The sequence below is a fragment of the Somniosus microcephalus genome, chromosome 4 (assembly GCF_052327205.1).
Source record: "Somniosus microcephalus isolate GS21.2 chromosome 4, FLI_Smic_1.0, whole genome shotgun sequence".
Classification (NCBI taxonomy): domain Eukaryota; kingdom Metazoa; phylum Chordata; class Chondrichthyes; order Squaliformes; family Somniosidae; genus Somniosus; species Somniosus microcephalus.
Window position 1 is genome coordinate 205,794,000 of NC_140990.1, and position 12,711 is coordinate 205,806,710.

Here is a 12,711-nt window from a genome sequence, read left to right on the forward strand (position 1 = left end):
CGACATAGGCCCAGGCCTCGCCGCGACACAGCGCTCGTGACACAGACCAAGCCCACGCCGGGACACAGACCGAGACCTTTCCATCACCACAGACCGAGACCTCGCCATGACACAGACCGAACCCTCGCTGTGACACAGGCCAAGCCCGCGCCGCGACACAGACCGAGCCCTCGCTGCGACACATTCCGATACCTCGCCGCTACACAGACTGAACCCTCGACACGACACAGGCCGAGCCCTCGCCGCGACACGGACCAAGCCCTCGCCGTGACACAGACCGAGCCCTCGCCATGACACAGGCCAAGCCCTCGCCGTGACACAGACCGAGCCCTTGCTGCGACACATTCCGAGACCTCGCTGCTACACAGACTGAACCCTCCTTGCGACACAGGCCGAGCCCTCGCCGCGACACAGGCCGAGCCCTCGCCGTGACACAGGCCAGCCCTCGCGGCGACACAGGGCTCGTGACACAGACCGACCCCTCGCCGGGACACAGACCGAGCCCTCGCTGCGACATATTCTGAGACCTCGCCGCTACACAGACTGAACCCTCGCCGCAACACAGGCCGAGCCCTCGCCGCGACACAGGCCGAGCCCTCGCCGTGACCACAGATGGAGCCAGCACCCTGACACAGTCCGAGCCCTCACCGCGACACAGAACGAGCCCTCGTCGCGACACAGGCTGAGCCCATGCCGTGACACAGACCGAGACCTCGCTGCGACCCAGGCCGAGCCCTCGCCGTGACACAGGCCCAGCCCTCGCCGCGACACAGGGCTCGTGACACAGACCGAGCCCTCGCCGGGACACAGACCGAGCCCTCGCTGCGACACATTCCGAGACCTCGCCACTACACAGACTGAACCCTCGCCGCGACACAGGCCGAGCCCTCGCCGCGACACATGCCGATCCCTTGGCGCGACAGAGACCAAGCCCTCACCATGACACAGACCGAGCCCTCGCCATGACACGGACCGAGCCCTCGCCGTGAAACAGACTGAGCCCTCGCCGGGACACAGACCGAGCCCTCGCTGCGACACATTCTGAGACCTCGCCGCTACACAGACTGTACCCTCGCCGCGACACAGGCCGAGCCCTCGCCGCGACACATGCCGAGCCCTTGGCGCGACAGAGACCAAGCCCTCACCATGACACAGACCGAGCCCTCCCCATGACACGGACCGAGCCCTCGCAGTGACACGGACCGAGCCGTCGCCGTGACACAGACCAAGCCCTCGCCGTGACACAGACCGAGCCCTCGCCATGACACAGGCCAAGCCCTCGCCGTGACACAGACCGAGCCCTTGCAGCGACACATTCCGAGACCTCGCCGCTACACAGACTGAACCCTCCCTGCGACACAGGTCGAGCCCTCGCCGCGACACAGGCCGAGCCCTCGCCGTGACACAGGCCAGCCCTCGCCGCGACACAGGGCTCGTGACACAGACCGAGCCGTCGCCGGGACACAGACCGAGCCCTCGCTGCGACACATTCCGAGATCACGCCGCTACACAGACTGAACCCTCGCCGCGACACAGGCCGAGCCCTCGCCGCGACACATGCCGAGCCCTCGGCGTGACAGAGACCAATCCCTCACCATGACACAGACCGAGCCCTCGCCATGACACGGACCGAGCCCTCGTCGTGACACGGACCGAGCCCTCGCCGTGACATGGACCAAGCCCTCGCCGTGACACAGGCCGAGCCCTTGCCGCGACACATGCCGAGCCCTCGGCGCGACAGAGACCGAGCCCTCGCCGCGACACAGGCCGAGCCCTCGCCGTGACCACAGACTGAGCCCGCGCCTTGACACAGACCGAGCCCTCGCCGCGACACAGAACGAGCCCTCGCCGCAACACAGGCCGAGCCAACGCCGCGGCACAGACCGAGCGCTCGCCGTGACGCAGACCGAGCCCTCGCCGTGAGCACAGAGGGATCCAGCGCCCTGACACAGTCCGAGCCCTCGCCGCGACACAAAACGAGCCCTAGCCACGACACAGGCTGAGCCCACGCCGTGACACAGACCGAGCCCTCACCGTGACGCAGACCGAGCCCTTGCCGCGATGCAGACCGAGCCCTCGCCGTGACGCAGACCGAGCCCTCACCGCGACACATTCCAAGCCCACGCCACGACACAGACCGAGCGCTCGCCGTGACGCAGACCGAGCCCTCACTGCGACGCAGATCGAGCCCTTGCGGCGACGCAGACCAAGACCACGCTGCGACGCAGACCGAACCCTTACAGCGACACAGACCGAGCCTTCGCCGTGACACAGACCTCGCCCTCGCTGCGACACAGACCGAGCCCTCGCCATGACACGGACCGTGCCCTCGCCGTGACACGGACCAAGCCCTCGCCGTGACACGGACCGAGCCCTCGCCATGACACAGGCCAAGCCCTCGCCGTGACACGGACCGAGCCCTTGCTGCGACACATTCCGAGACCTCGCCGCTACACAGACTGAACCCTCACCGCGACCCAGACCAAGACCTCGCCGTGACACAGGCCGAGCCCTCGCCGCGACATAGGCTGAGCCCTCGCCGCGACATAGGCCCAGGCCTCGCCGCGACACAGCGCTCGTGACACAGACCAAGCCCACGCCGGGACACAGACCGAGACCTTTCCATCACCACAGACCGAGACCTCGCCATGACACAGACCGAAACCTCGCTGTGACACAGGCCAAGCCCGCGCCGCGACACAGACCGAGCCCTCGCTGCGACACATTCCGATACCTCGCCGCTACACAGACTGAACCCTCGACACGACACAGGCCGAGCCCTCGCCGCGACACGGACCAAGCCCTCGCCGTGACACAGACCGAGCCCTCGCCATGACACAGGCCAAGCCCTCGCCGTGACACAGACCGAGCCCTTGCTGCGACACATTCCGAGACCTCGCTGCTACACAGACTGAACCCTCCTTGCGACACAGGCCGAGCCCTCGCCGCGACACAGGCCGAGCCCTCGCCGTGACACAGGCCAGCCCTCGCGGCGACACAGGGCTCGTGACACAGACCGACCCCTCGCCGGGACACAGACCGAGCCCTCGCTGCGACATATTCTGAGACCTCGCCGCTACACAGACTGAACCCTCGCCGCGACACAGGCCGAGCCCTCGCCGCGACACATGCCGAGCCCTCGGCGTGACAGAGACCAAGCCCTCACCATGACACAGACCGAGCCCTCGCCATGGCACGGACCGAGTCCTCGCCGTGACACGTACCGAGCCCTCGCCGTGACACGGACCGAGCCCTCGCCGTGACACGGACCGAGCCCTCGCCGTGACACAGGCTGAGCCCTCGCCGTGACACGGACCGAGCCCTTGCTGCGACACATTCCGAGACCTCGCTGCTACACAGACTGAACCCTCGCTGCGACACCGGCCGAGCCCTCGCCGCGACACACGCCGAGCCCTCGCCGTGACCACAGAGGGAGCCAGCGCCCTGACACAGTCTGAGCCCTCGCCGTGACACAAAACAAGCCCTAGCCGCGACACAGGCTGAGCCCACGCCATGACACAGACCGAGCCCTCACCGTGATGCAGACCGAGCCCTCGCCGCGATGCAGACCGAGTCCTCGCCGTGACGCAGACCGAGCCCTCGCCACGACACATTCCAAGCCCACGCCGCAACACAGACCGAGTGCTCGCCGTGACGCAGACCGAGCCCTCGCTGCAACGCAGATCGAGCCCTTGCGGCGACACAGACCAAGACCTCGATGCGACGCAGACCGAACCCTTGCAGCGACACAGACCGAGCCGTCGCCGTGACACAGACCTCGCCCTCGCTGCGACACAGACTGAGCCCGCGCCTTGACACAGGCCGAACCCTCGCCATGACACAGACCGAGCCCTCGCCGCGACACAGGCCGAGCCCTCGCCGTGACCACAGATGGAGCCAGCACCCTGACACAGTCCGAGCCCTCGCCGCGACACAGAATGAGCCCTCGTCGCGACACAGGCTGAGCCCATGCCGTGACACAGACCGAGACCTCGCTGCATCACAGACCGAACCCTCGCAGCGACAGATACCGAGCCCTCGCCGCGACACACAAACTGAGCCCACAGTGCGACACAGACCAAGCCCTCGCCGCGACACAGACCGAACCCTCGCTGCGACACAGACCGAGCCCTCACCGTGACCCAGACCAAGACCTCGCTGGGACACAGACCGAGCCCTCGCTGCGACACATTCCGAGACCTCGCCGGTACACAGAGTGAACCCTCGCTGCGACACAGGCCGAGCCCTATCCGCGACACATGCCGAGCCCTCGGCGCGACACAGACCGAGCCCTCGCCGTGAACACAGAGGGATCCAGCGCCCTGACACAGTCCGAGCCCTCGCCGCGACACAAAACGAGCCCTAGCCACGACACAGGCTGAGCCCACGCCGTGACACAGACCGAGCCCTCACCATGACGCAGACCGAGCCCTTGCCGCGATGCAGACCGAGCCCTCGCCGTGACGCAGACCGAGCCCTCGCCGTGACACATTCCAAGCCCATGCCACGACAGAGACCGAGCGCTCGCCGTGACGCAGACCGAGCCCTCGCTGCGACGCAGATCGAGCCCTTGCGGCGACGCAGACCAAGACCTCGCTGCGACGCAGGCCGAACCCTTGCAGCGACACAGACCGAGCCTTCGCCGTGACACAGACCTCGCCCTCGCTGCGACACAGACTGAGCCTGCGCCCTGACACAGGCCGAACCATCGCCGCGACACAGACCGAGCCCTCGCCGCGACACATGCCGAGACCTCGCTGCAACACAGGCCGAGCCCTTGCCGTGACCACAGATGGAGCCAGCACCCTGACACAGTCCGAGCCCTCGCCGTGACACAGAACGAGTCCTCGTCGTGACACAGGCTGAGCCAATACCGTGACACAGACCGAGCCCTCACCATGACGCAGACCGAGCCCTTGCCGCGATGCAGACCGAGCCCTCGCCGTGACGCAGACCGAGCCCTCGCCGTGACACATTCCAAGCCCACGCCACGACACAGACGGAGCGCTCGCCGTGACGCAGACCGAGCCCTCGCTGCGACGCAGATCGAGCCCTTGCGGCGACGCAGACCAAGACCTCGCTGCGACGCAGGCCGAACCCTTGCAGTGACACAGACCGAGCCTTCGCCGTGACACAGACCTCGCCCTTGCTGCGACACAGACTGAGCCTGCGCCCTGACACAGGCCGAACCATCGCCGCGACACAGACCGAGCCCTCGCCGCGACACATGCCGAGACCTCGCTGCAACACAGGCCGAGCCCTTGCCGTGACCACAGATGGAGCCAGCACCCTGACACAGTCCGAGCCCTCGCCGTGACACAGAACGAGTCCTCGTCGTGACACAGGCTGAGCCCATGCCGTGACACAGACCGAGACCTCGCTGCGTCACAGACCGAACCCTCGCAGCGACAGATACCGAGCCCTCGCCGCGACACACAAACTGAGCCCACAGTGCGACACAGACCAAGCCCTCGCCGCGACACAGACCGAACCCTCGCTGCGACACAGACCGAGCCCTCACCGTGACCCAGACCAAGACCTCGCTGGGACACAGACCGAGCCCTCGCTGCGACACATTCCGAGACCTCGCCGGTACACAGAGTGAACCCTCGCTGCGACACAGGCCGAGCCCTATCCGCGACACATGCCGAGCCCTCGGCGCGACAGAGACCAAGCCCTCGCCGTGACACAGGCCAAGCCCTCGCCGCGACACAGACCGAGCCCTCGTCGCGACACAGACCGAGCCCTCACCGCGGCCCAGACCAAGACCTCACCGTGACACAGACCGAGACCTTTCCATCACCACAGACCGAGACCTCGCCATGACACAGACCGAACCCTCGCCGCGACACAGGCCAAGCCTTCACCGCGACACAGACCGAGCCCTCGCTGCGACACATTCCGAGACCTCGCCGCTACACAGACTGAACCCTCGCCGCGACACAGGCCGAGCCCTCGCCGCGACACATGCCTAGCCCTCGGCGTGACAGAGACCAAGCCCTCACCATGACACAGACTGAGCCCTCGCCATGACACGGACTGAGCCCTCACCGTGACATGGACCGAGCCCTCGCCATGACACAGACCGAGCAATCGCCGTGACACAGGCCAAGCCCTCGCCGTGACATGGACCGAGCACTCGCCGTGACACAGACCGAGCCCTCGCCGTGACACGGACCGAGCCCTCACCATGACACAGACAAAGCCCTCGCCATGACACAGGCCAAGCCCTCGCCGAACACAGACCAAGCCCTTGCTGCGACACATTCCAAGACCTCGGCGCTACACAGACTGAACCCTCGCCGTGACACAGGCCGAGCCCTCGCCGCGACACATGCCGAGCCCTTGGCGTGACAGAGACCAAGCCCTCACCATGACACAGACCGAGCCCTCGCCATGACACAGGCCAAGCCCTCGCCGTGACACAGACCGAGCCCTTGCTGCGACACATTCCGAGACCGTGCCGCTACACAGACTGAACTCTCGTTGCGACACAGGCCGAGCCCTCGCCGCGACACAGGCGGAGCCCTCGCTGCGACACAGGCCCAGCCCTCGCCGCGACACATGCCGAGCCCTTGGCGCGACAGAGACCAAGCCCTCACCATGACACAGACCGAGCCCTCCCCATGACACGGACCGAGCCCTCGCAGTGACACGGACCGAGCCGTCGCCGTGACACAGACCAAGCCCTCGCCGTGACACAGACCGAGCCCTCGCCATGACACAGGCCAAGCCCTCGCCGTGACACAGACCGAGCCCTTGCAGCGACACATTCCGAGACCTCGCCGCTACACAGACTGAACCCTCCCTGCGACACAGGTCGAGCCCTCGCCGCGACACAGGCCGAGCCCTCGCCGTGACACAGGCCAGCCCTCGCCGCGACACAGGGCTCGTGACACAGACCGAGCCGTCGCCGGGACACAGACCGAGCCCTCGCTGCGACACATTCCGAGATCACGCCGCTACACAGACTGAACCCTCGCCGCGACACAGGCCGAGCCCTCGCCGCGACACATGCCGAGCCCTCGGCGTGACAGAGACCAATCCCTCACCATGACACAGACCGAGCCCTCGCCATGACACGGACCGAGCCCTCGTCGTGACACGGACCGAGCCCTCGCCGTGACATGGACCAAGCCCTCGCCGTGACACAGGCCGAGCCCTTGCCGCGACACATGCCGAGCCCTCGGCGCGACAGAGACCGAGCCCTCGCCGCGACACAGGCCGAGCCCTCGCCGTGACCACAGACTGAGCCCGCGCCTTGACACAGACCGAGCCCTCGCCGCGACACAGAACGAGCCCTCGCCGCAACACAGGCCGAGCCAACGCCGCGGCACAGACCGAGCGCTCGCCGTGACGCAGACCGAGCCCTCGCCGTGAGCACAGAGGGATCCAGCGCCCTGACACAGTCCGAGCCCTCGCCGCGACACAAAACGAGCCCTAGCCACGACACAGGCTGAGCCCACGCCGTGACACAGACCGAGCCCTCACCGTGACGCAGACCGAGCCCTTGCCGCGATGCAGACCGAGCCCTCGCCGTGACGCAGACCGAGCCCTCACCGCGACACATTCCAAGCCCACGCCACGACACAGACCGAGCGCTCGCCGTGACGCAGACCGAACCCTCACTGCGACGCAGATCGAGCCCTTGCGGCGACGCAGACCAAGACCTCGCTGCGACGCAGACCGAACCCTTACAGCGACACAGACCGAGCCTTCGCCGTGACACAGACCTCGCCCTCGCTGCGACACAGACAGAGCCCTCGCCATGACACAGACCGTGCCCTCGCCGTGACACGGACCAAGCCCTCGCCGTGACACGGACCGAGCCCTCGCCATGACACAGGCCAAGCCCTCGCCGTGACACGGACCGAGCCCTTGCTGCGACACATTCCGAGACCTCGCCGCTACACAGACTGAACCCTCACCGCGACCCAGACCAAGACCTCGCCGTGACACAGGCCGAGCCCTCGCCGCGACATAGGCTGAGCCCTCGCCGCGACATAGGCCCAGGCCTCGCCGCGACACAGCGCTCGTGACACAGACCAAGCCCACGCCGGGACACAGACCGAGACCTTTCCATCACCACAGACCGAGACCTTGCTGCGACACATTCCGAGACCTCGCCGCTACACAGACTGAACTCTCCCTGCGACACAGACCGAGAGCCCTCGCCATGACACGGACCGAGCCCTCGCCGTGACACGGACTGAGCCCTCGCCGTGACACGGACCAAGCCCTCACCGCGACACAGGCCGAGCCCTCGCCATGACACAGGCCAGCCCTCGCCGCGACACAGGGCTCGTGACACAGACCGAGCCCTCGCCGGGACACAGACCGAGCCCTCGCCACGACACATTCCGAGCCCACGCCGCAACACAGACCGAGAGCTCGCCGTGACGCAGACCGAGCCCTCGCTGCGACGCAGATCGAGCCCTTGCGGCGACACAGACCGAGCCGTCGCCGTGACACAGACCTCGCCCTTGCCGCGACACAGACTGAGCCCGCGCCCTGACACAGGCCGAACCCTCGCCGTGACACAGACCGAGCCCTCGCCGCGACACAGGCCGAGCCCTCGCCGTGACCACAGATGGAGCCAGCACCCTGACACAGTCCGAGCCCTCGCCGCGACACAGAACGAGCCCTCGTCGCGACACAGGCTGAGCCCATGCCGTGACACAGACCGAGACCTCGCTGCGACCCAGGCCGAGCCCTCGCCGTGACACAGGCCCAGCCCTCGCCGTGACACAGGGCTCGTGACACAGACCGAGCCCTCGCCGGGACACAGACCGAGCCCTCGCTGCGACACATTCTGAGACCTCACCACTACACAGACTGAACCCTCGCCGCGACACAGGCCGAGCCCTCACCGCGACACATGCCGATCCCTTGGCGCGACAGAGACCAAGCCCTCACCATGACACAGACCGAGCCCTCGCCATGACACGGACCGAGCCCTCGCCGTGAAACAGACTGAGCCCTCGCCGGGACACAGACCGAGCCCTCGCTGCGACACATTCTGAGACCTCGCCGCTACACAGACTGTACCCTCGCCGCGACACAGGCCGAGCCCTCGCCGCGACACATGCCGAGCCCTTGGCGCGACAGAGACCAAGCCCTCACCATGACACAGACCGAGCCCACCCCATGACACGGACCGAGCCCTCGCAGTGACACGGACCGAGCCGTCGCCGTGACACAGACCAAGCCCTCGCCGTGACACAGACCGAGCCCTCGCCATGACACAGGCCAAGCCCTCGCCGTGACACAGACCGAGCCCTTGCAGCGACACATTCCGAGACCTCGCCGCTACACAGACTGAACCCTCCCTGCGACACAGGTCGAGCCCTCGCCGCGACACAGGCCGAGCCCTCGCCGTGACACAGGCCAGCCCTCGCCGCGACACAGGGCTCGTGACACAGACCGAGCCGTCGCCGGGACACAGACCGAGCCCTCGCTGTGACACATTCCGAGATCACGCCGCTACACAGACTGAACCCTCGCCGCGACACAGGCCGAGCCCTCGCCGCGACACATGCCGAGCCCTCGGCTCGACAGAGACCAATCCCTCACCATGACACAGACCGAGCCCTCGCCATGACACGGACCGAGCCCTCGTCGTGACACGGACCGAGCCCTCGCCGTGACATGGACCAAGCCCTCGCCGTGACACAGGCTGAGCCCTCGCCGCGACACATGCCGAGCCCTCGGCGCGACAGAGACCGAGCCCTCGCCGCGACACAGGCCGAGCCCTCGCCGTGACCACAGACTGAGCCCGCGCCTTGACACAGACCGAGCCCTCGCCGCGACACAGAACGAGCCCTCGCCGCAACACAGGCCGAGCCAACGCCGCGGCACAGACCGAGCGCTCGCCGTGACGCAGACCGAGCCCTCGCCGTGAGCACAGAGGGATCCAGCGCCCTGACACAGTCCGAGCCCTCGCCGCGACACAAAACGAGCCCTAGCCACGACACAGGCTGAGCCCACGCCGTGACACAGACCGAGCCCTCACCGTGACGCATACCGAGCCCTTGCCGCGATGCAGACCGAGCCCTCGCCGTGACGCAGACCGAGCCCTCACCGCGACACATTCCAAGCCCACGCCACGACACAGACCGAGCGCTCGCCGTGACGCAGACCGAGCCCTCACTGCGACGCAGATCGAGCCCTTGCGGCGACGCAGACCAAGACCTCGCTGCGACGCAGACCGAACCCTTACAGCGACACAGACCGAGCCTTCGCCGTGACACAGACCTCGCCCTCGCTGCGACACAGACCGAGCCCTCGCCATGACACGGACCGTGCCCTCGCCGTGACACGGACCAAGCCCTCGCCGTGACACGGACCGAGCCCTCGCCATGACACAGGCCAAGCCCTCGCCGTGACACGGACCGAGCCCTTGCTGCGACACATTCCGAGACCTCGCCGCTACACAGACTGAACCCTCACCGCGACCCAGACCAAGACCTCGCCGTGACACAGGCCGAGCCCTCGCCGCGACATAGGCTGAGCCCTCGCCGCGACATAGGCCCAGGCCTCGCCGCGACACAGCGCTCGTGACACAGACCAAGCCCACGCCGGGACACAGACCGAGACCTTTCCATCACCACAGACCGAGACCTCGCCATGACACAGACCGAACCCTCGCTGTGACACAGGCCAAGCCCGCGCCGCGACACAGACCGAGCCCTCGCTGCGACACATTCCGATACCTCGCCGCTACACAGACTGAACCCTCGACACGACACAGGCCGAGCCCTCGCCGCGACACGGACCAAGCCCTCGCCGTGACACAGACCGAGCCCTCGCCATGACACAGGCCAAGCCCTCGCCGTGACACAGACCGAGCCCTTGCTGCGACACATTCCGAGACCTCGCTGCTACACAGACTGAACCCTCCTTGCGACACAGGCCGAGCCCTCGCCGCGACACAGGCCGAGCCCTCGCCGTGACACAGGCCAGCCCTCGCGGCGACACAGGGCTCGTGACACAGACCGACCCCTCGCCGGGACACAGACCGAGCCCTCGCTGCGACATATTCTGAGACCTCGCCGCTACACAGACTGAACCCTCGCCGCAACACAGGCCGAGCCCTCGCCGCGACACAGGCCGAGCCCTCGCCGTGACCACAGATGGAGCCAGCACCCTGACACAGTCCGAGCCCTCACCGCGACACAGAACGAGCCCTCGTCGCGACACAGGCTGAGCCCATGCCGTGACACAGACCGAGACCTCGCTGCGACCCAGGCCGAGCCCTCGCCGTGACACAGGCCCAGCCCTCGCCGCGACACAGGGCTCGTGACACAGACCGAGCCCTCGCCGGGACACAGACCGAGCCCTCGCTGCGACACATTCCGAGACCTCGCCACTACACAGACTGAACCCTCGCCGCGACACAGGCCGAGCCCTCGCCGCGACACATGCCGATCCCTTGGCGCGACAGAGACCAAGCCCTCACCATGACACAGACCGAGCCCTCGCCATGACACGGACCGAGCCCTCGCCGTGAAACAGACTGAGCCCTCGCCGGGACACAGACCGAGCCCTCGCTGCGACACATTCTGAGACCTCGCCGCTACACAGACTGTACCCTCGCCGCGACACAGGCCGAGCCCTCGCCGCGACACATGCCGAGCCCTTGGCGCGACAGAGACCAAGCCCTCACCATGACACAGACCGAGCCCTCCCCATGACACGGACCGAGCCCTCGCAGTGACACGGACCGAGCCGTCGCCGTGACACAGACCAAGCCCTCGCCGTGACACAGACCGAGCCCTCGCCATGACACAGGCCAAGCCCTCGCCGTGACACAGACCGAGCCCTTGCAGCGACACATTCCGAGACCTCGCCGCTACACAGACTGAACCCTCCCTGCGACACAGGTCGAGCCCTCGCCGCGACACAGGCCGAGCCCTCGCCGTGACACAGGCCAGCCCTCGCCGCGACACAGGGCTCGTGACACAGACCGAGCCGTCGCCGGGACACAGACCGAGCCCTCGCTGCGACACATTCCGAGATCACGCCGCTACACAGACTGAACCCTCGCCGCGACACAGGCCGAGCCCTCGCCGCGACACATGCCGAGCCCTCGGCGTGACAGAGACCAATCCCTCACCATGACACAGACCGAGCCCTCGCCATGACACGGACCGAGCCCTCGTCGTGACACGGACCGAGCCCTCGCCGTGACATGGACCAAGCCCTCGCCGTGACACAGGCCGAGCCCTTGCCGCGACACATGCCGAGCCCTCGGCGCGACAGAGACCGAGCCCTCGCCGCGACACAGGCCGAGCCCTCGCCGTGACCACAGACTGAGCCCGCGCCTTGACACAGACCGAGCCCTCGCCGCGACACAGAACGAGCCCTCGCCGCAACACAGGCCGAGCCAACGCCGCGGCACAGACCGAGCGCTCGCCGTGACGCAGACCGAGCCCTCGCCGTGAGCACAGAGGGATCCAGCGCCCTGACACAGTCCGAGCCCTCGCCGCGACACAAAACGAGCCCTAGCCACGACACAGGCTGAGCCCACGCCGTGACACAGACCGAGCCCTCACCGTGACGCAGACCGAGCCCTTGCCGCGATGCAGACCGAGCCCTCGCCGTGACGCAGACCGAGCCCTCACCGCGACACATTCCAAGCCCACGCCATGACACAGACCGAGCGCTCGCCGTGACGCAGACCGAGCCCTCACTGCGACGCAGATCGAGCCC